A 24620-nucleotide genomic window follows, 5' to 3' on the forward strand; every position below is an offset into this window, starting at 1 on the left:
GAATAAACATCTTTAAAGTAAAGGTAAAATGAAAACAACAACAAATAATGTTTCTTTTACTTAAACAAGACTAAGGGCAATAACACTTTGGGTGCTCCATTTTATTTCAATGCCTTAAAGGTTAAGAAAATGGCAGTTGTTCCAAATCTTCCTTACTCAGAGTGAGCTGATATTCAAATTTTAGATGTCTCTTGGACAAACATTAAAAATGTGTATCGCTATAAAATGTGTCATAAAAACAAAACGGTAAATGCTAATTCCCTAATTTTTTCACACAAGGTCACTAATGGATATATCATTTATAAAATGTTTTAAAACCTAAAAGTTTCAACTTGGTTCTTAAATAAAAATGGATTCTTTTCTCTATTGCACTTTTTTTGACTCACCCTGTATGTGTGTACTGTATTGTTACGCTTGAAATACCGTGTTGATGTAAAAAAAAGACAATATTGGTATCTTCAAAACCTGCAAATTCAGATTTCCAAAACGGTAGTATCACAATGTAAAAGAACGTGGTCGGACGTGTATTTACATATGTGTGTACTGTATTGTTACGCTTGAAATACCGTGGTGATGTAAAAAAGACAATATTGGTATCTTCAAAACCTGCAAATTCACAGATATTTCCAAAACGGTAGTATCACAATGTAAAAGAACGTGGTCGGACGTGTATTTACATATGTGTGTACTGTATTGTTACGCTTGAAATACCGTGTTGATGTAAAAAAGACAATATTGGTATCTTCAAAACCTGCAAATTCACAGAGATTTCCAAAACGGTAGTATCACAATGTAAAAGAACGTGGTCGGACGTGTATTTACATATGTGTGTACTGTATTGTTACGCTTGAAATACCGTGTTGATGTAAAAAAAAGACAATATTGGTATCTTCAAAACCTGCAAATTCAGATTTCCAAAACGGTAGTATCACAATGTAAAAGAACGTGGTCGGACGTGTATTTACATATGTGTGTACTGTATTGATACGCTTGAAATACCGTGTTGATGTAAAAAAGACAATAATGGTATCTTCAAAACCTGCAAATTCACAGATATTTCCAAAACGGTAGTATCACAATGTAAAAGAACGGGGTCGGACGTGTATTTACATATGTGTGTACTATATTGTTACGCTTGAAATACCGTGGTGATGTAAAAAGACAATATTGGTATTTTCAAAACCTGTAAATTCACAGTTATTTCCAAAACGGCATTATCGAGTCGGACGTGTATATAAAGGGGATAAAACGTTTTAATAACATTTAAAAACATTTTTGAAACAAGAAAACATTCGAACAAAATGTTATTTAAGTGTAGACAAAATATTTGGCATAACTGTTTGCCAAAAACGTTTTACAATAACATTTTGAAAATTTTTTAAAATTTGTGTTGTAGCCTGACATTTAAATATTACTAAAACGTTATGACCAAAACCAAAGCACGTTTATAACTTGTTTATAACGTTTTAAAATTTTGTGTTTGTTGGGTAGTTATCGATATATCATATGAAATGTATGAATTTTCATTAGGCTACATAAATCTATAATTAATTATACAAAAATCATATACATTTGCATTCTAAAAATCATTAATCAAGACAGGCTACATGGCAAAACAGTACTACACCAACTGATTTTTTAAAAACTTTACCTAAAATGCCATATACCATACCGTGCCTCATCCTTTTATACTTATAGCGGCCACACCTTAGATTCAGCTTATCAATTAACATTGTATATGACACATCATGCTCATCAAACTCTGTAGATTTAATTTACGCCAATAATTAAAGCTTATCAACATTATATCACATATTGATAAGGCGCATCAAACTCTATAGATTTCTTTTACACTAAGAATTAAAACACCGACATCAAACCATCTTACCTGTCCGTTGTGCGTGGGCTCTTGGCCTCAAATTACACGATTCTAACTGCAGTTGCTGACTCCAAAATTAAACCCATGTTTCCCCTATATGATAATCATTGCTATTTGTAGGAATGAAGCCAGGAGGCTTCAATAGATGGTCACAATACAATGAGATTTATACGGGAATTAAATGTTGTTGAATACAGACGGTTTCCCTCCCTTTTGATAGAAATGTTTGTTTGTTTTTTCAATTCTCCAGTAACGGTTCCGTAAAATTACGGTATCTTCCGTACTATTGATATCACTGATTGTTATAAAAACGGTTAAATTCCGTTATTTAACTCAAAATCCGTACAATATATACATTTCTTGTAAACGTTTACATGTTTTACCGTAGTAACTCTGTTGTAAAAACGTAATTACACGTCAGCTTATCGTACTGAAGTGTTAAAACAGTATCAAGCGTTATTAATGACTACAAACCTGTAAAATTACGAGTTTCTGAAGTAGACAGTTGTAATAAAAAATATGCCAAATCGTTAACTTACTTTTGAAACACTTTCTCGTATACAATTCTGTACCTTAAAGCTTTAATATTGTATGAATAAAGAAAGACATAAAAATATATATACCAGCTCTTTTGCAATTGCAGACACTGATGTTAAATTACTCAATGTTGATATTTTCACTGTCAAAAAACAGCAACCGGTGTTATTTTACCATATTTATATTTAAAAAGATAATTACACGTCAGTTCACCTTATTATTATGTTAGAATACCCTTCAGACTGGTATAGCTGTTTTACTGTAGTTTTACACGTCATTACCGTTTTGATGTAAAAAGACAATGTCGACCGTGTTAATACATCTTCAAAATAATACTTACAGTGGATTTCTAAAACGACGGTATCAGACCGTGTTAAAAACGTAGTCGGACGTGTATATGTAGTTTGTGTACTGTATTTTTACACTTGAAATACCGTGTTGATGTAAAAAGGCAATGTTGATATCTTCAAAACCTGTAAATTCACAGGTACTTCCAAAACGGTAGTATCAGAATGTATAACTACGGAGTCGAACGTGTATTTACATATCTGTGTACCGTATTGTTACGCTTGAAATACCGGGTTGATGTATAAAAGACAATATTGGTATTTTCAAAACCTGCAAATTCACAGATATTTCCAAAACGGTATCACAATGTAAAAGAACGGATTCGGACGTGTATTTACATATGTGTGTACTGTATTGTTACGCTTGAAATACCGTGTTGATGTAAAAAGACAATATTGGTATTTTCAAAACCTGTAAATTCACAGATATTTCTAAAACGGCATTATCATAATGTAAAAAAACGGGGTCGGACGTGTATTTACATATGTGTGTACTGTATTGTTACGCTTGAAATACCGTGTTGATGTAAAAAGACAATATTGGTATTTTCAAAACCTGTAAATTCAGAGTTAATTCTAAAATAGCATTATTATAATGTAAAAGACGGAGTCGGACGTGTATATATATGTGTGTACTGTATTGTTACACTTGAAATACCGTGTTGATGTAAAAAGACAATATTGGTATTTTCAAAACCTGTAAATTCACAGTTATTTCCAAAACGGCATTGTTAGAATGTAAAAGAACGGAGTCGGACGTGTATATTATGTGTACTGTATTGTTACACTTGAAATACCGTGTTGATGTAAAAAGACAATATTGGTATTTCCAAACCTGTAAATTCACAGATATTTCCAAAACGGTAGTATCATAATGTAAAACAACGGGGTCGGACGTGTATTTAAATATGTGTGTACTGTATTGTTACGCTTGAAATACCGTGTTGATGTAAAAAGACAATATTGGTATTTTCAAAACCTGTAAATTCAGAGTTATTTCTAAAATAGCATTATTATAATGTAAAAGAACGGAGTCGGACGTGTATATATATGTGTGTACTGTATTGTTACACTTGAAATACCGTGTTGATGTAAAAAGACAATATTGGTATTTTCAAAACCTGTAAATTCACAGATATTTCCAAAACGGCATTATCATAATGTAAAAAACGGGGTCGGACGTGTATTTACATATGTGTGTACTGTATTGTTACGCTTGAAATACCGTGTTGATGTAAAAAGACAATATTGGTATTTTCAAAACCTGTAAATTCAAAGTTATTTCTAAAATAGCATTATTATAATGTAAAAGAACGGAGTCGGACGTGTATATATACGTGTGTACTGTATTGTTACACTTGAAATACCGTGTTGATGTAAAAAGACAATATTGGTGTTTTCAAAACCTGTAAATTACAAGTATTTCCAAAACGGCATTATTAGAATGTAAAAGAACGGAGTCGGACATGTATATATATGTGTGTACTGTATTGTTACACTTGAAATACCGTGTTGATGTAAAATGACAATTTTGATATAAGTTCAAACCTGTAAATTCACAGTTATTTCCAAAACGGTAGTATCACAATGTAAAAGAACGGGGTCGGGCGTGTATTTACATATATGTGTACTGTATTGTTACGCTTGAAATACCGTGTTGATGTAAAAAGACAATATTGGTATTTTCAAAACCTGTAAATTCAGAGTTAATTCTAAAATAGCATTATTATAATGTAAAAGACGGAGTCGGACGTGTATATATATGTGTGTACTGTATTGTTACACTTGAAATACCGTGTTGATGTAAAAAGACAATATTGGTATTTTCAAAACCTGTAAATTCACAGTTATTTCCAAAACGGTAGTATCATAATGTAAAAAAACGGGGTCGGACGTGTATTTACATATGTGTGTACTGTATTGTTACGCTTGAAATACCGTGTTGATGTAAAAAGACAATATTGGTATTTTCAAAACCTGTAAATTCAGAGTTAATTCTAAAATAGCATTATTATAATGTAAAAGACGGAGTCGGACGTGTATATATATATGTGTACTGTATTGTTACACTTGAAATACCGTGTTGATGTAAAAAGACAATATTGGTATTTTCAAAACCTGTAAATTCACAGTTATTTCCAAAACGGCATTGTTAGAATGTAAAAGAACGGAGTCGGACGTGTATATTATGTGTACTGTATTGTTACACTTGAAATACCGTGTTGATGTAAAAAGACAATATTGGTATTTCCAAACCTGTAAATTCACAGATATTTCCAAAACGGCATTATCATAATGTAAAAAAACGGGGTCGGACGTGTATTTAAATATGTGTGTACTGTATTGTTACGCTTGAAATACCGTGTTGATGTAAAAAGACAATATTGGTATTTTCAAAACCTGTAAATTCAGAGTTATTTCTAAAATAGCATTATTATAATGTAAAAGAACGGAGTCGGACGTGTATATATATGTGTGTACTGTATTGTTACACTTGAAATACCGTGTTGATGTAAAAAGACAATATTGGTATTTTCAAAACCTGTAAATTCACAGATATTTCCAAAACGGCATTATCATAATGTAAAAAAACGGGGTCGGACGTGTATTTAAATATGTGTGTACTGTATTGTTACGCTTGAAATACCGTGTTGATGTAAAAAGACAATATTGGTATTTTCAAAACCTGTAAATTCAGAGTTATTTCTAAAATAGCATTATTATAATGTAAAAGAACGGAGTCGGACGTGTATATATATGTGTGTACTGTATTGTTACACTTGAAATACCGTGTTGATGTAAAAAGACAATATTGGTATTTTCAAAACCTGTAAATTCACAGATATTTCCAAAACGGCATTATCATAATGTAAAAAAACGGGGTCGGACGTGTATTTACATATGTGTGTACTGTATTGTTACGCTTGAAATACCGTGTTGATGTAAAAAGACAATATTGGTATTTTCAAAACCTGTAAATTCAAAGTTATTTCTAAAATAGCATTATTATAATGTAAAAGAACGGAGTCGGACGTGTATATATACGTGTGTACTGTATTGTTACACTTGAAATACCGTGTTGATGTAAAAAGACAATATTGGTGTTTTCAAAACCTGTAAATTACAAGTATTTCCAAAACGGCATTATTAGAATGTAAAAGAACGGAGTCGGACGTGTATATATATGTGTGTACTGTATTGTTACACTTGAAATACCGTGTTGATGTAAAATGACAATTTTGATATAAGTTCAAACCTGTAAATTCACAGTTATTTCCAAAACGGTAGTATCACAATGTAAAAGAACGGGGTCGGGCGTGTATTTACAAGTTAAAACCTGTAAATTCATAGTTTTTTGTTAAACGACAGTATCAGAACGTAAAAAAACGATATGGAAGTCTTGAGTAGTCTGTGTACTGTATTTTTACGCGTGAATTACCGTTTCATTGTATTTTTACACGTAAAATACCGTGTTTTTGTAATAAAGACAATGTCAACCGTATAATTACATCTTCAAAAACTGTAAATTTACATTCATTTCTAACAGTGTAGGCTACACTATGCAATCGTCCGCGTTAAGTTATTCGGTAGGTCATTCAAATAAATCAAGAATAAAAGTGGTCCTAATACCGTCCCTTGCAGAACTCCAGAGAGTACCTTCACCCAGTTTGAGTTCTCACCCCTACTACTACTCGCTGACTTCTTTGTGTAAGAAATTAAGTCAAGAAGTCACGAACTCGTGACTATGAATGTTGCTATTTCCCGAAGATAGGTCATATCAGATTGTGTGAATGTTGCTATCTACTGAAGATAGCACATATCAGATCATTTAAATGTTGCTCATACTGCAGTTACTGTCCGTTTTCCTATACACAATACACAGTGCTCTCACCATTGACGCGTGACCCCTACAAATGATGTATGTTGGGAGAATGGACACTTGCCTAGTTAACATCACTGTGTGAAAAATAACCAGCCAATATTTTATTTATTCTCCAAAACTTCTAGCAAATATATTTCTCTAACATGACCTAAAATTACAGCTAGGTTAGATGTTCAGAAATGGTCGCACTTTTGTAAAATATGAGTGAGGGCAAGGCATAGCTAGCCAACTCCCCGTGTTATTTGAATGGAGATTTGACCGAAAATATTGGTATCGGACCGCGCACTTCTGAAGGATGCCACAAAAAAACCGGTAAAAGCTACATTTAAATTATTCTAAATAGGTTCTAGAAAATAAAGTTTTGTAACATGTCCTAAATTTTAGCTAATTTAGGTGTTTGAGAGGGTCGTACTTTTGTGTTTTAGGAAGGACATGTAAACGACAGATAACACCAAAAATATGAAGAAATTATTTCTAAACCGTGTTAAGTCAAAAATCATTATGTTGCTCATTTTCAAGAATGCTGGTTTACAAAAAGCACGACATTGTCTGATTTCGTGAACAAAGCCACACATAACATTGTTTCCTTTCGTTTCCTTTATAATCGGTTACCCAACTGAAGCTATGAATACCAGCTTTATTGCGATATCGCACATGAAAACAGTCACTTGTGCACAACCAGAGAAGATCCGATTTAATCAGTTGAGCTGTTTCAATGAGTGTTATCTTGGTTTAATAGCTTTTAATGGGGTTAAGTCCTGCAAAGGTCGAGATGAATTCTACTGTAGACATGACTGCATCATGTATCTGCTGAAGATAGCACATATCAGATCATTTAAATGTTGCTATCTACTGAAGATAGCACATAACAGATCATCAGTCCAAGAGAGCGCCAAATATGGATCAGGAGTATTACATAATAATACCCTGCTATGACAATAACTGCACTAGGTTAATCGTATAATCTCCTTATGTGGTTAGCATGGCTGGGCCAGGAAATCCACAAGGTCAGCCAATGTATGTACATGTATTCGGTACATGTGCCATATCTTTTACAATGGGTGATAAATTTCTGGTTTGTTTTATTTCAAAACGCAACAGTCGATATTCTAAAGCTTGGTCCAAATCCAAGAGAAGAACCAACTCTAGTAATTTATGTGGTTTCAAATTATATCGGCCGTTGCCTTTTTGACGGAAATGGTGTTTGTTGATGTGCACAGTTTCCCATTAGATCATAACATGCTGTTGTACATCCAAGGTCAAAGGTCTTTTAATCCATATTTGGCGTTGTTCTGGGACTGATCATGGATCATTTGAATGTTACTATCTAAGATAGCTCATGGCAAATCGCGTGAATTTGCTATCTACTGAAGTTAGCCCATATCAGATTGTGTGAATGTTGCTATTTACTGACGATAGCATAATGTCAGGTCATTAAATTATTAAAGAAAAATGGGCGGGAAAACCAAGGGCGCTAGCTCTTTTTACACAGCCGTGACGTTAGTCACGGCTGTGTCTTTTTTCTTACAGGATCTTCTTCTTAGTCCAGCCGAGCAACGGCTGGACTCTTGAATCCCAGTGGTTTCTTCTTCTTTAGTCCAGCCGAGCAACGGCTGGACTCTTGCATCCCAGTGGTTTCTGCTTCTTTCTTTCTTTCTGTCAACATTTGACATAATTGGCTCTAGCTCCCTAATTATTTGTCCGATTCTAACCAAACTTGGGCAAAGGCCCCACTACCCCAGCCTTTACATTTGACATGACCCATTTGGGGTCAAATGTCACGCATGAGTAATTTTTGCCTAAAAATGCGAATTTTACCAAAAATGCTTCTTCTTTTACAGATTACATGGTAGCGCAATGAAACTTGGTCATCGGCATCGACTATAGTTGGAGTTTATGGGGTAAACACAGATTTGGGGTCAAAGGTCATTAAGGGGATTTTTTCTGCACATAACCAAATACTTTCAAAATGCTTCATTTCCTACATATTACATAGTACAGAGATGAGATTGACACATATGCACTGACATTAGCTGGTGTCTATAGGGTAAACACGGATTTTGAGTTCAATGTCATGAAGGGGTAAAATAGGGTTGATTACTGAAAATCACCTTAAAGTTCACTTTTTCCTGCATATTAAGTGCTGTGATCATCAGAATAATGCCAAAATGACTATAACATTGGGTGCATGTAGGGTTATAATCAGATTTGGCTTGAACATGGGGAGGGGTCTGTTTTGGGGTCAAAAGGGGTAAAATTTTGAAATTTGCCCAATTCAAATGAAAATTAGTATATGTAATCACGGTAGGGTCCAAAATATGATGGAGGTCATTTCAAGGTCACCAGAGGTCAACCAAAGGTCAATATGGGTCAAATTCCAAAATTCGTCCAATTTAAATCTAAGTTAGAATATGTAGTATTGATATGATTTAAAACAAAATGGAGGTCATTTCAAGGTCATCAGAGGTCAACAAATGTCAAATTATTTTATTAGGTAGATTGTTATCAAACGTAATGCCAACATTTTTTATGAAAAGGCAATTGTGTTCCAAATCTTTTCAAGGTCATAGAAGGTCACTTCAAGGTCACGGCTGGACTTCACAGCCTTCTGAGGATGCAATATATCTAGTTAGTCCAGCCGAGCGGCGGCTGGACTCCTGTTTTTCAGTGGTTTCTTCTTCTTCTTTCTGTCAACATTTGACATAATTGGCTCTAGCTCCCTAATTATTTGACCGATTTTAACCAAACTTGGGCAAAGGCTCCACTACCCCAGCTTTTACATTTGACATGACCCGTTTGGGGTCAAATGTCACGCATGAGTAATTGTGGCTAAAAATGCGATTTTTACCAAAAATGCTTCTTCTTTTACAGATTACATGGTAGTGCAATGAAACTTGGTCATCGGCATGGACTATAGGTGGGGTCTATGGGGTAAACACAGATTTGGGGTCAAAGGTCATTAAGGGGATTTTTTATGCACATAACCAAATACTTTCAAAATGCTTCCTTTCCTACAAATTACATAGTACAGAGCTGAGATTGACACATATGCACTGACATTAGCTGGTGTCTATAGGGTAAACACGAATTGAGTTCAAGGTCATGAAGGGGTAAAATAGGGTTGATTACTGAAAATCACCATTAAGTTCACTTTTTCCTGCATATCAAGTGCTGTGATCATCAGAATAATGCCAAAATGACTATAGCATTGGGTACATATAGGGTTATAATCAGATTTGGCTTGAACACGGGGAGGGGTCTGTGTGGGGTCAAAAGGGGTAAAATTTTGAAATTTGCCCAATTCAAATGAAAATTAGTATATGTAATCACGGTAGAATTCAAAATATGATGGCGGTCATTTCAAGGTCACCAGAGGTCAACCAAAGGTCAAAAGGGTCAAATTCCAAAATTGTCCAATTTAAATCTGAATTAGAATATGTAATATTGATATGATTTAAAACAAAATGGAGGTCATTTCAAGGTCATCAGAGGTCAACAAAGTCAAGTTCTTTTATTAGGTAGATTGTTATCAAACGTAATGCCAACATTTTTTACGAAAAGGCAATTGTGTTCCAAATCTTTTCAAGGTTATAAGAGGTCACTTCAAGGTCACGGCTGGACTTCGCAGCCTTCTGAGGATGCAATATATCTAGTTATTCTTTCTTTCTTTCTTTCTTTCTTTCTTTCTGTCAACATTTGACATAATTGGCTCTAGCTCCCTAATTATTTGACCGATTATAACCAAACTTAGGCAAAAGCTCCACTTCCCCAGCCTTTACTTTTGACATGACCCATTTGGGGTCAAACGTCATGCATGAGTAATTTTGGGTAAAAATGCGATTTTTACCCAAAATGCTTCTTCTTTTACAGATTACATGGTAGCGCAATGAGACTTGGTCATCGGCATGGACTAAAGTTGGGGTCTATGAGGGTAAACACAGATTTGGGGTCAAAGGTCATTAAGGGGATTTTTTCGGCACATAACCAAATACTTTCAAAATGCTTCCTTTCCTACAGATTACATAGTACAGAGATGAGATTGACACATATGCACTGACATTAGCTTGTGCCTATAGGGTAAACACGGATTTTAAGTTCAAGGTCATGAAGGGGTAAAATAGGGTTGATTACTGAAAATCACCTTAAAGTTCACTTTTTCCTGCCTATTAAGTGCTGTGATTATCAGAATAATGCCAAAATGACTATAGCATTGGGTGCATATAGGGTTATAATCAGATTTGGCTTGAACATGGGGAGGGGTCTGTTTTGGGGTCAAAAGGGGTAACATTTTGAAATTTTCCCAATTTAAATGAAAATTAGTATATGTAATCACGGTAGGATTCAAAATATGATGGAGGTCATTTCAAGGTCACCAGAGGTCAACCAAAGGTCAAAATGGGTCAAATTCCAAAATTCGTCTAATTTAAATCTAAATTAGAATATGTAATATTGATATGATTTAAAACAAAATGGAGGTCATTTCAAGGTCATCAGAGGTCAACAAAGGTCAAAATATTTTATTAGGTAGATTGTTATCAAACGTAATGCCAACATTTTTTTACGAAAAGGCAATTGTGTTCCAAATATTTTCAAGGTCATAAGAGGTCACTTCAAGGTCACGGCTGGACTTCGCAGCCTTCTGAGGATGCAATATATCTAGTTCTTTCTTTCTTTCTTTCTTTCTTTCTTTCTGTCAACATTTAACATAATTGGCTCTAGCTCCCTAATTATTTGACCGATTCTGACCAAACTTAGGCAAAGGCTCCACTACACCAGGCTTTACATTTGACATGACCCATTTGGGGTCAAATGTCACGCATGAGTAATTTTGGCTAAAATGCGATTTTTACCAAAAATGCTTCTTCTTTACAGATTACATGGTAGCGCAATGAGACTTGGTCATCGGCATCGACTATAGTTGGAGTCTATGGGGTAAACACAGATTTGGGGTCAAAGGTCATTAAGGGGATTTTTTCTGCACATAACCAAATACTTTCAAAATGCTTCCTTTCCTACAGATTACATAGTACAGAGATGAGATTGACACATATGCACTGACATTAGCTGGTGTCTATAGGGTTAACACGGATTTTGAGTTCAAGGTCATGAAGGGGTAAAATAGGGTTGATTACTGAAAATCACCTTAAAGTTCACTTCTTCCTGCATATTAAGTTCTGTGATCATCAGAATAATGCCAAAATGACTATAGCATTGGGTGCATATAGGGTTATTATCAGATTTGGTTTGAACATGGGGAGGGGTCTGTTTTGGGGTCAAAAGGGGTAATATTTAAAAGTTTATCCAATTTGAATAAAAATTGTTATTTGTAATTCTAGTATGATTCAAAATATAATGGAGGTCTTTTCAAGGTCACCAGAGGTCAACCAAAGGTCAAAAGGGGTAAAATTGAACATTTTATCCAATTTGAATGATTTAAAATGAAAATTGCAATTTCGCAAACCAGACACTTTCTAACGGTGATTGTAAAACAATTTGCCTAACTTAACAGCCAATATAACAGAGTTAGGCACTAATGCAGGCTACTCTACACACCGTTAAAAATCATAAGATGTATAGTTAGGCAAAAATGTGAGAGCATACTGCACTAAACGACAGAGTAGATCACAAGTTATTGATACTGTTACATAATCATCTTATAGACAGCTATTCATAGAAGATAATCTATGAATGTAGATTGTCCGCTTTGGTAAACAGATAATTGTCCTTTCTATTCAGAGGTTCTATTTACTCTTGGTCAGTCATGCATGTTAATAATACTAAAGAAACTGACTTGATGCACTTTATTTAAATCCCATACAGAGTGCTTGCACGGAAGGTCATTAGTTCAAATCATCCTCCAGACACGCTCCAGAAGATATGCAAATGCATGGAGTACAAAAGAATTACTTTGATCAATACCAGTTACACAGGTGATTGGTATTGTGCTGCATGCATTTGCATGTCTTCTGGAGCGTGTCTGGAGGATGATTTGAACTAATGACCTTCCGTGCAAGCACTCTATAGCACTCTATGGCACTGACCGATTACCATCACATTATTAATTTTCTAAAGTCGGACGCCATGGTACATTTTTCTATTGCAACACATTGCTATACGCTATGAGCTCTCGTATAAGGTATGTACATTTTTGCTGTGTTCTTTTTATACCGTCTTTCAAGGAAAACAACAACACGATTACGCCTTATTATATTAATGTTAGAGATATGTATGTTATAAAAATCACAATAATTAACTTCATTATGACTAAAGAATTAGCGTATATGGGATCGGAGGCACCAATTTCAAACACTGCATGTCAGATAACTGTGAAGTCACTTCAAGGTCACGGCTGGACTTCGCAGCCTTCTGAGGATGCAATATATCTAGTTCTTTTCTTTCTTTCTGTCAACATTTGACATAATTGGCTCTAGCTCCCTAATTATTTGACCGATTCTAACCAAACTTGGGCAAAGGCTCCACTACCCCAGCCTTTACATTTGACATGACCCATTTGGGGTCAAATGTCACGCATGAGTAATTTTGGCTAAAAATGCGAATTTTACCAAAAATGCTTCTTCTTTTACAGATTACATGGTAGCGCAATGAAACTTGGTCATCGGCATCGACTATAGTTGGAGTCTATGGGGTAAACACAGATTTGGGGTCAAAGGTCATTAAGGGATTTTTTCTGCACATAACCAAATACTTTCAAAATGCTTCCTTTCCTACAGATTACATAGTACAGAGATGAGATTGACACATATGCACTGACATTAGCTGGTGTCTATAGGGTAAACACGGATTTTGAGTTCAAGGTCATGAATGGGTAAAATAGGGTTGATTACTGAAAATCACCTTAAGTTCACTTTTTCCTGCATATTAAGTGCTGTGATCATCAGAATAATGCCAAAATGACTATAGCATTGGGTGCATATAGGGTTATAATCAGATTTGGCTTGGACATGGGGAGGGGTCTCTTTTGGGGTCAAAAGGGGTAAAATTTTGAAATTTGCCCAATTCAATTGAAAATTAGTATATGTAATCACGGTAGGATTCAAAATATGATGGAGGTCATTTCAAGGTCACCAGAGGTCAACCAAAGGTCAAAAGGGGTAAATTGAACATTTTATCCAATTTAAATGATTTTAAAATGAAAATTGCAATTTCGCAAACCAAACACTTTCTAACGGTGATTGTAAAACAATTTGCCTAACTTAACAGCCAATATAACAGAGTTAGGCACTAATGCAGGCTACTCTACACACCGTTAAAAATCATAAGATGTATATAAGATGTATAGTTAGGCAAAAATTTGAGAGCATACCGCACTAAACTACAGACTAGATCACAAGTTATTGATACAGTTACATTATCATCTTGTAGACTGCTATTCACAGAAGATAATCTATGAATGTAGATTGTCCGCTTTGGTACACAGATAATAGTCCTTTCTATTCAGAGGTTCTATTTACTCTTGGTCAGTCATGTATGTTAATAATACTAAAGAAATTGACTTGAGGTGTTTCATTCCCATTTTTGATTCCCATATAGAGTGCTTGCACGGAAGGTCATTAGTTCAATCCTACAGACACGCTCCAACAGATATGCAAATGCATGGAGTACAAAATATTTACTTTGATCAATACCAGTATAAACAGGTGATTGGTATTGTACTGCGTGCATTTGTATGTCTTCTGGAGCGTGTCTGAGGATGATTTGAACTAATGACCTTCCGTGAAAAACCCTATGGCACTGATCGATTACCATCACTTTAATAATTTTCTAAAGTCGGACGCCATATCACATTTTTTATTGCAACACATTGCTATATTCTATGAGCTCTCGTATAAGGTATGTACATTTTTGCTGTGTTCTTTTATACCGTCTTTCAAGGAAAACAACAAGACGATTACGCCTTATATTAATGTTGGAGATATGTACGTTATAAAAATCACAATAATAAACTTCATATGACTAAAATTAGCGTATATGGGATCGAAGGCACCATTTTCAAACACTGTCAGATAACTGTGCAGTCACTTAAAGGTCACGGCTGGACTTCGCAGCCTTACAGGGATGCAATATATCTAGTTCTTACACAGCCGTGACGTTAGTCACGGCTGTGTCTTTTTTCTTACAGGTTCTTTCTTCTTTCTTTACACAGCCGTGACGTTAGTCACGGCTGTGTCTTTTTCTTACAGGTTCTTTTTTCTTACACAGCCGTGACGTTAGTCACGGCTGTGTCTTTTTTCTTACAGGTTCTTTCTTCTTTCTTTACACAGCCGTGACGTTAGTCACGGCTGTGTCTTTTTTCTTACAGGTTCTTTCTTCTTTCTTTCTTTCTTCTTTCTTCTGCCGACCATTACATTTGCTCTAGCACTCACATGCTTGGACCGATTTTGACCTGACTTGGTCAAAGCCATCATTGTCCATGCCCCCTACATGTCACATGAAACTCATGGGGTCAAAGGTCACGCAGGGGTCATAGGGGTCAAAAACGTGATTTGAACTCAAAATGCTTCTTCTCCCATAGATTGCGTAGGACAGTGACGCAATTTGCACACATGCATTGTTATTACCCAATGTCTATAGGGTCCTCACAGATTTGGGGTCAAAGGTCATTAAAGGGTTATTTCCGGTATAAAACGAAAAACCTTCAAAAAATTTTATTAGCTAAGAAAACAATAGGAGAATGAAGTTATGGTCACACAGGAATTGTTATACCCAATGTATCATGTGGTATTTTTTTTATAGGGTTAAAGGTAATTTAGGAGTCACTTCCGGTATAAAATGATGATAGACATGTAACGCCATTTCACCTACCACAGGGGTGCTCCTCTTGAAAACGGGCTCTCCTTCAAGCACATGATACAATGACAGCCTACGTGGAAAGTACGTACCGATAATCGCGACGTGTTTGGAAGGTATAAACATTGTTAAAGGACCCAAGCCTGGTGGTGAGTGTTGACTAAAACACATTAGTAATATTTTAAGGTCACATACATGTATAATATTGAGAACCGATTGCTAATTGTAGAGGTTTATACATGTAGACGCGTATTAAAAGTTAGCAATGTGAATCACATGCAGTGCTAGACTAGTCGGGATTATGCACTTTCAGTTTCTCACGCGTTTGAACGGGAATTGGATTGCGTACTTTTTCGATGTCTAGTGAGCAAATTTCTTCAATATTTTGAGAAAATGATGTCAAATTTTCTATTCTATATTGTTTGGTAATAATGTCTTTTGCCAATAGTATGTTTAAAGTTGTAATTTTGTGTTTTTGATCGCAAAGATCGGATATTTTCGTTCCCGATTCGAATTCTGAACCCTTCGCAAGGGTGCCGATTTCGGCAGAACTTTGACGATAATTTTGCCTTTTTTGAAATGCATTCGATCCTTAATTTTGTTTCAACCGAGTCTTAAATTAGCAAGCACAATAAGGTTGGTACCACTTTTATATACATTGATAAAATTTTAAAGATTTTTTTCAAGTTTCTAACGGCAAGAATCGTTAAGTGTGTATTTCCCATTGACATCCAAAATGGGAAATACGAGTCTGATGGACATAGGAACGGCGTCCATGAGACTCAGCGAGTCTATGCTAGACACAGACTTTAAGGTACATATTTCGAGGTGCATAACAAACACTAGTGCCGTACTATTACGCTGACTTTCCTATTCGGAGAGGATGTCAATTTCGACATCCTCGTCTGTTTACAAACAGAGAGGTAGACAAAAGACCGTTCCGCTTGTCCAAACACACAAGTATCAGAAAGATGGTCCACAATAGCGTGATTCACGTAAGGCCGTATAAAATTAATGTTTTGGTTCTCGTCCAGAGGATTTTCATGAATTGATGAGGGAGGGAGGTGTTTTTTGTTTGTTTTTTTTTCCAATGTAAAATTAGCATTGTCAGTAGTTTTCGGTCTTCTCCAACAGTGCTCGAGGAAACGATGAGGCCTTTTTTTTTTTTTTCAAATGTGAGATTCTGAGGGATAAACCCCTAGAGTACCACAAAAAGACTTGGAAGTGATGCTTGTTCTCTAATAAACTTATTTATATGTATGAAGATTTCATAAATCATTCCAAAGTCTAAAAAATTGAAAAATCTAAAAAAAATATTAATTTTACACGGCCTAACATGAATAGGGATTAAAAAGCTGTCAAGTAGAACCATGTGCTTCTTTTGTCCAATTTGCCATCAAGATTTCATATGGAAACAGTTCAGACCCAGAACACGATCATGTCAGAAATTAATAATTTGTTCTGGGACTGATTATTCGGACTAAACAAACACCAAATTGGTGTCATAACAAACACCAAATTGGTGTCGATGACCTGACATGCATGCATTCTTTTGTCGAGAGTTCACATGGTCTTTCAATTTGTGCCGAGTGTCCTTGGCAGACTTGACTATGCTTCAGTGGTCATGAAAGGATTCAATAGATAACCTCTGCCCCACTAATCCCGGACTAATCCCCAGCTATTGTCTGAAATTGCACCTCGGAAGATATATTATAACTCAGTCCCTCAAATGATAGTCATATAACGACCAAAAGATATATGTGATGCGATCAAGCAAAATCAGTCGGAACTCGGCAATAATAAATTTTCAGTTTCTTACAGGATAGTAAAAAACATTTACAAAGCTGGATTTTGCAGAAAACCCCATTGAAATTGAACAACCAGTTCCAAAGATATGAGCAATTAAAGAGTTTCCAAAACAATAAGAAACAAAAGGAAATATTTCCTTTATTTGGCTATATCTCAAAATCAAAATTTCCGAGTTCCGATTGATTTTGCTTGATCGCATCACAAATGACTGACTATCATTGAGGACTGAGTTCCGCAGTCTAATGCAGTGCATGCGGTAAGCGTTGGATTCCTGCACTTCGAAGGAGGTCATGAATATTTATGTTATGACGTTTTCAATAACTTTTGAAATTTTAGCTCAAATTAAAGCCATATTATAACATTTAAAAAATTAAAATTAAAAATAGATTAGTATTCATTATTTTCAATAAAATAAAAATGCTAGCATTTACTAGGTATGACATGGAAACCTCAGTTAATGCTGGTTTCATACTACCCTGCCGCTTGCCGCTGGCTGCTTGCCGCTGAGTGGCGTGGCATACGCGTATTGCAGACAAACGGCCACAATCAAGGCTTGTCATTGGTTGAAACGCAAACAAAAGTATGCTGGAGGCTTAACCAGGGCTGTCAACTTTTTGGAATTGCTTGGCGTGAGACAGAGGCGTACCGGGATTTGCCAACTCAAAGGCAATGTTCATTTTGTACCATGATTACTTGAGCCACGGCGCTCGAGAATGTGAAAAGCGGGGGAGGGGGGAGGAGCAACAAATTATTCATGACGATGCGTGAGATTTTACACATTTTCGAGCTTTTTGCGTGAGATTTACTACCTAGGCGTGAGATTATACTACCTTGGCGTGAGAAAGTGACCCATGCTTGAGACTCACGGCCAATGCGTGAGAGTTGACAGCCCTGGGCTTAACACATTTGCTAGTCAGCCAAAATGGCATAAACCGGCAATACAAATTTACATTGAAATTTAAAAGAACCGCTTGCTCAAGGAAACCTTCATAAATATGTTGTCTATACTTCACTTGACCCAAATATATGAATTTTTTTTTGGTGATGAGAGACTACGCACATGGAATTTCAGAGGATTTTGATAGCAGTTCCATTAAAAAAGCTGCTATCGTCATGAGACTAAGATCTAGAAACACCCCGTAATGCTGTTTTGGGGAATTTTGCTAGCAGAATCTATTTGATGAAAGTCAATCTTTGACTAGAGCCTAATTTTGCTATGGAAAGTGCTATGACAAAAAGGTTTTCAGTGTTAGCTTAATTTCTTTTATACTCAAGGGCTTTAATTTGATATATAAAATGATGCAGTTTGATGGCAAATTTGAATTCACCTGGCATACATGTACCTACATTTACTGTCAGATATCACTGAGATACTGGTATGTCCCCTTTTAATTTTGAGCCGAACAAGTGAGGTAAAGCAAAGAAAATTGGAATTTACTACTAGCGCCAATGCATGTTACTCCGGTGGTTGTAATATGGTACGATCCTCTGGCATGTGTGTGTGTCCCGCACGCCGTGTACGTAGGGGTGTGTTGACATCGAATACACTTCGGTTCGAGTAATATTTCCATCGTGGTTTATTCAAAATCTCGGATATGATTTTGACAAAACTACAGCACCTGAAGTCTTTTTGCAGAGAATCTTTGTTTACTAAAGTACATTAACAATTGTGCAAAAACCTGAATTAAATTTTTTTGAGGGCGTTCTTCCCAGCAAATGTTATAATATGGGTTTAACTAAATCTTAACTAAACCTCCAAAAGTCTTGACAAAATTGTGGCCTCTGTTATAATTATATATATAAATATCATATCAGACCACCCCCACCCCTACAAATTACTCATCATACAGAAATGACAGCCGATGCCAGGACAGTGACGTGTATCAATATTCATTACCTCCTTCTAAGCGCAGGAATCCAACGCTTACCTGTGCATGCAGCATGTATGTAGGTATGCCAGGCAAACCTTACCACATGCTAGTCAGCCAAATTCGCCTAGAACACACCTGGGGGGGCACATCAAAAAATGTTGCTCCCCCGGAAATTTGAGGTGGTGGGTCTTGGGGTCTTTTGGAGCTACGAGCAGTCAAAATCTAGGGTCTTTCTTGGCTTCGTATAATATGATGGGCAAACCTTAGTAGTTAATACATTCTTTATCTTGTATTTTTAAGATATTTGAAAAAATAAAAAAATTCTGGTCAAACTCAAAAGTGTTAGCACAGCCTTAGACATGTTATTAAGACTAATACTATAATATTAAATTTGTGTACATCGTGGAACATTCAACTATGCTTGTAACTCCGCGACTAATCATGCTAAGTACACGCAGCGTACAGCCGTACAACGCTACTCTCTGGCGTCCATATAGCGAGGCTATCTGCACAACTGCTTACTACGCACAGCAAAGAGTATGTTCCACGATGTACACAAACTTGATAATTTTTCTATAGTACATGTACGGTAATATATAGACTCATCATGATTTGATTTACACTTTGCAAATTCCAAAGTTCAATATTATTTAAAACCCCATTTCTTTTCAATTTTTCAAAAATTTCAGGCCCCCCCCTTTTTGCATCAGCCCCCCCTAACAAGTGTTTGCGAATGGTCCCTTAATACCACCATTCTTTCCCAAGAATATCAGGATTTGCTTGATATTTTCAGATAAAGTGACTTTACAAGAATTGTTTTCAGTTACCTAAGGGAGTGTTCATAAATTTATACTTTGGTGGGAGTTGTTGGAAAAGTTGGAACCTTGGACATCAAAATATTTTTGATCCCCTTAAAAAAGGGTCAAATTACTAATAACTGTCATATGGGCATGAAACTTAGTGGGTAGGCCTACATTCAACATTTAGAGCCAAATGTTTGGAAGGTCATTTGGGGGTCATCCATGGGTCAGATGAGGTCAAATTACTAAAAACTATTGTATAGGCATGAAACTTAGTGGATTCAGCCAACATTTACATGTAGAGCCAAATTTTTGGAAGGTCATTTGAGGTCTTCATGGGTTGTTGCTGGTTCATTTACTTCTACTAAAAGTAATCGCGAAAGCAGGCAGTCATGAAAGCAGGCGAGACTTGTGGTTCAAGAACCGCCTTGTTTCAGTTCTTGCAGATAATTACATCTTCTTTGATGAGATGCTATTTAGAATCAGGTGATGTTGGAGTGTGGAAATATAGGCATGTAAAAAGTTGAGAAAATTTGAGCTTTGACCTCTGTTAACAGTATGTGCACCATCAAAATCCCAAAAACTTGTTGCTGCAAAATTAAACTTATCCCAAGTCCAGGCCCGTGACGAGGATGTGTGGGGTGCGACCGCACCTCCCAAATTTGCAAAATTATACAAAAAGTCCCAAAATATAAGAATTTGCGATAGTAGCGAGAAAAAAAAAATCAGTTTTTTTACCTTAAATTTGGAGAAGAAAGTCCACTTTTCACAAAATCGCCCACCCCCAAAAAAAAATCCTGCATACTGGCCTGCCCAAGTCTGAACAAGTTTGAAATCAAAGACCTCCATGGTTATGATGCTTAGAAGTTTGCACGAGAGCACTTTTGATTCAAACATTGGATTTGCTGTGTTTTTTTTTGCGCCATCAAAGATCACATTTTTTCCCCTTGGTTTTTGTGATGTAATCATTTGGTACTTCAAAAAATGCAAAATGCAGGTTGGGATGATGATGGCTCACAATGTTATACATGTACATTATGCACCTCCAAATTTTATCATTGTAAGGCTTAGAGAGGCTGAGATTTCATGATTTTTTAAAGGTGAATGAGGGCGCTGTGCACGCTCATAAATAATGTATGTGAGTTGTTGGTGTTAATATTTAACAAAATAATTTTAAACTTCTTTTGTATCACAGATCCGTACATAATAAGTAAGATTGGCTCTTAAAAACTTATGAAATGTATCTTCCGTTCGTGAACTTCATGCACATTTAATATGCGATCTTTAGTATGTGAACTTACGTGGTGATTACATGTGCTTGTTTGCGTGTTAAGAAACGGGACGCTTAAGCGGATTATTTATATGAGTGATTGGAACAATCACATTTAAATTGTAATTTAATTTTTATTTTCCCTTCATTCACAGGCTAAAATATGTCTGGGCTCCTTCAGCATCAGCAAAATTTGTAAAAGGTGTGTAGGATGTGTGGCAGAGATTTTCGTAGGGCTGGATCAAAGTTGGCTGGAACAAGTTTTGACAGTAAGGGTGTGGATAAGTTATCAAACATCACTTGGAATACAAAACTGTTGCAATACTGCAATGTTGACATTACACATAACAACATTCACCCACCACGGTTTTGTCATAACTGCATCGATTTATGAGAACCTGTGAAAAGAAGGAAGCATGTAGACAGGCGTGAATATCAAGTCGCACATCATCAGGCTATAATGGTGAGTTGCTTGATAAGCCTACCTTCAAATACCAGTTGGCTATATCGAAGCCAAAATGACTTTTTGGTTATTTTTGTTTCTAAACAGTTTTTTTGTCCTATATAATCTATCTCAACATGAAATGACAAAATTTTTGGCCTCGTGTCCGAGAAAAAGGTGTGCAGCGCCCTCTTGTGTCACCATACCTCATCAAGACCCAAGATAACAATATCATTAAAATCCAAATTTAAACATGAACATTAACATATATGCGTAATGCATTGCAAAAAATCGCAATACTGATCTACCGAAAAACGATAGCTTTGGACTCTAGTCAAAACTATTGTGTGCAATTTTGAAGCTGGAGTTCTCGAGTAAGGTGAGTGTCTGCCATGTAAGCGTCACACTGCAGGCACATAGCACAAAGAAAGAATTTAAACTGGGCGCCCATAACGGTCACGGATATCTGGTTTAGCAATATGCACAAGCATGTATGATGTAGTCAATGGTTCCAAAAAACTAAGTCCCCTGACATAACTAAAAAACTGTTAGGCCCCTTAAGTTGATTTAAAGTGTGAAATGTAGCCTGATTAGTTACACATTACATGTGCGTTACTTTTTTGTTCAACATTTTGTCGTTCATCAGAAAATACAGCCATTTATGAAATTTGAGGCCCAAAAAAGCTACATTTTTTACATCGGGATTTCAAGTAGACCTACTCACATCTATGCATTTCCCTTAAACAACTTTAATGACAAGAATGTTGAAAACAAACAAATTTGATGAAATTGCTATCATTATGGTTTAAAATCATGGCTGAGTGGTTATTGTCAATTGAATGTGATTAACCAGGTTTCGATTGCACTGCCGGTCCAGGTGATTCCATGAAGGAATTGAATGAGTGACTGGAGTGCACTGCCAAACCCCATTGGACATCTCTGAGACCATCTGAAGCAAGCTGGAAACAAGAATGTAAATTAGTCGGGTATCTACCAGGTTTTAATGTGCATCCACCAAGGACTCTACCAAACCAACTTTTTTAGCTTCCTTTTATGGTCCTATAACACATTCAAGATGTTAACAAAAAATATTCCCGGCACTCCGGCCATATTCAAGGTTAAAGGTCAACACAGGGGTCAAATTTCAAAGTTGCTTAAATCTGGTTAACAAGCACACCAAATTAAGGATTCAGAAAAAGTATAGTTTGACCTACCTGCGACTTACCGTTCTTGAGTTATACTGTAAGCAAAAAGGTCAAATTTTGAGCGGTGGTCAGTTGTTTTGGCCACACAGGGGCCAAAAATTAATAATGCTCCAATTTCAACTCAAATTTAATGGTGTAAAATTGCTCGTCATGCAAAAGCAAGTCAAAAAAGGAATTGTTTGCACTGTCTAAAATGCTTCGTTATTGACAAAATTGGCCATAAAGGTCAATCCCCCATTACAGCCTATTGACCACAACCTATGTTGTGACGTTTCCTAGGTAACGAAACATCCTACATGGTTACAACTATTCCTTATTTTACTTATTTTTACATAACAAGCAATTTGAGAAATATTTTTGTTAACATTTTGAATATGTTATAGGACCATAAAAGGAAGCTAAAAAAGTTGGTTTGGTAGAGTCCTGGGGATGCACATTAAAACCTGGTACATGTAGATACCCGACTAAATGACAACACAACACTGCAAGGGTTGCTGAGAATACTGCAACGTGCATGGAGTCACCTGCACAGCAATGCATTCAAACCTGGTCAATAGAATGCAGAATCGTTGCAATGAATTTGGTGAGAATGAAGGTGGACTAACACATTACTAAAAAAGGAAAACAAAACTTTCACATTGCACAAGTCACTTTGAACCTTTGTAATCTTTCACATCCAGGGTCAGAGTTTTGTTTCACAGCGAGAATCAATCTTGATTCTTGCAGAATAAATTTGCGGTAATCATTTGATTCTTGCAAATCAACTTCTGTGTAAACTACAAAAGTTTGTGAGAATTTACTTTGATTCATGCAAATCTGTTTGCCAGAATGTTTCAGAGAATCGATTCTCGCCAAAATTCTGACCCTAATTTCCCACTTCTGAATATGATGTTTGTGTTTTGTTCATAATGTAGTATTATTATCTTTTGTTTTTACACAGACTGCCCAAGTTGACCAGACAAACCAGGACACTAGTCTCTATTATATTATGTTACTCAGCAACCATTCTGACGCTCAGAAAAATACTTTCTAGCATCCAACATTCCATATGAAGCAGATTATGTTCTGTGCATGGATTTGGTAATAGCATTTGCCAATATTGTTGATCAAAGAGGCAGCAGGATTCCAAAGGATCACAGCTGCTCTTTTGTGTTCACCTTTTAGTGAAACTGAACTGTTTGGATTTTATATTTATTCTCTCAGTAAGCAGCATCTATAGAGATTGATATTTTTGATCGCATTATTAAAGAAACAACAGGATTCTCAAGGATGTCATCTCTTTGTGAAACTGAACTGTTTGGATTTTAGATTTATTCACTCAATAGCATGTACAGAGATTGCACCACCTTTGCCAGGCAATGGATCATGTAAAATAGCACAGAATATCTAGATAGAGATGCTATAGTATAGCAGGCCGTTGCAGCACATGCCTGCACCCTCAAACTATGCCTATGAAGGCTTGCTAACATGAATGAATTACATCAACAAAACAAATTAAGAACTTATAGTTCATTAAGGGGGTACTACACCCCTGGCCCAGGGCCTAGATTTCGCTCCTGTTTGCGAGAATCAAAAGCCATCAGAGTCGCTTCACTTACTGCATGATTCAATGAAAGAAATTGATTCTCGCAACAAATGTTAGGAGAATCATTACGAGAATCGATTCGGTGATTCTCGTCGAATCTGAAGCCCTGTGGCCAATTTTGTGCCTATTTTTGCATTTTTCTCAAAAATTATAGCGCATTGGTGACAAGTAAGATATGTATATT

General features: G+C 36.0%; 1 long non-coding RNA gene across 1 annotated transcript; it reads left to right on the forward strand.

Annotated features, from left to right (window-relative positions):
* The first annotated feature begins 15359 nt into the window (after positions 1 to 15359).
* On the forward strand, positions 15360 to 23864 carry LOC140136262 (uncharacterized). Its single transcript, XR_011856634.1, has 3 exons — positions 15360 to 15603; positions 21360 to 21667; positions 23792 to 23864. It is a non-coding gene; the product is annotated as an uncharacterized lncRNA (long non-coding RNA).
* Positions 23865 to 24620: the final 756 nt, after the last annotated feature.

Source organism: Amphiura filiformis, chromosome 16 (assembly GCF_039555335.1).
Source record: "Amphiura filiformis chromosome 16, Afil_fr2py, whole genome shotgun sequence".
Taxonomy (NCBI): Eukaryota; Metazoa; Echinodermata; class Ophiuroidea; order Amphilepidida; family Amphiuridae; genus Amphiura; species Amphiura filiformis.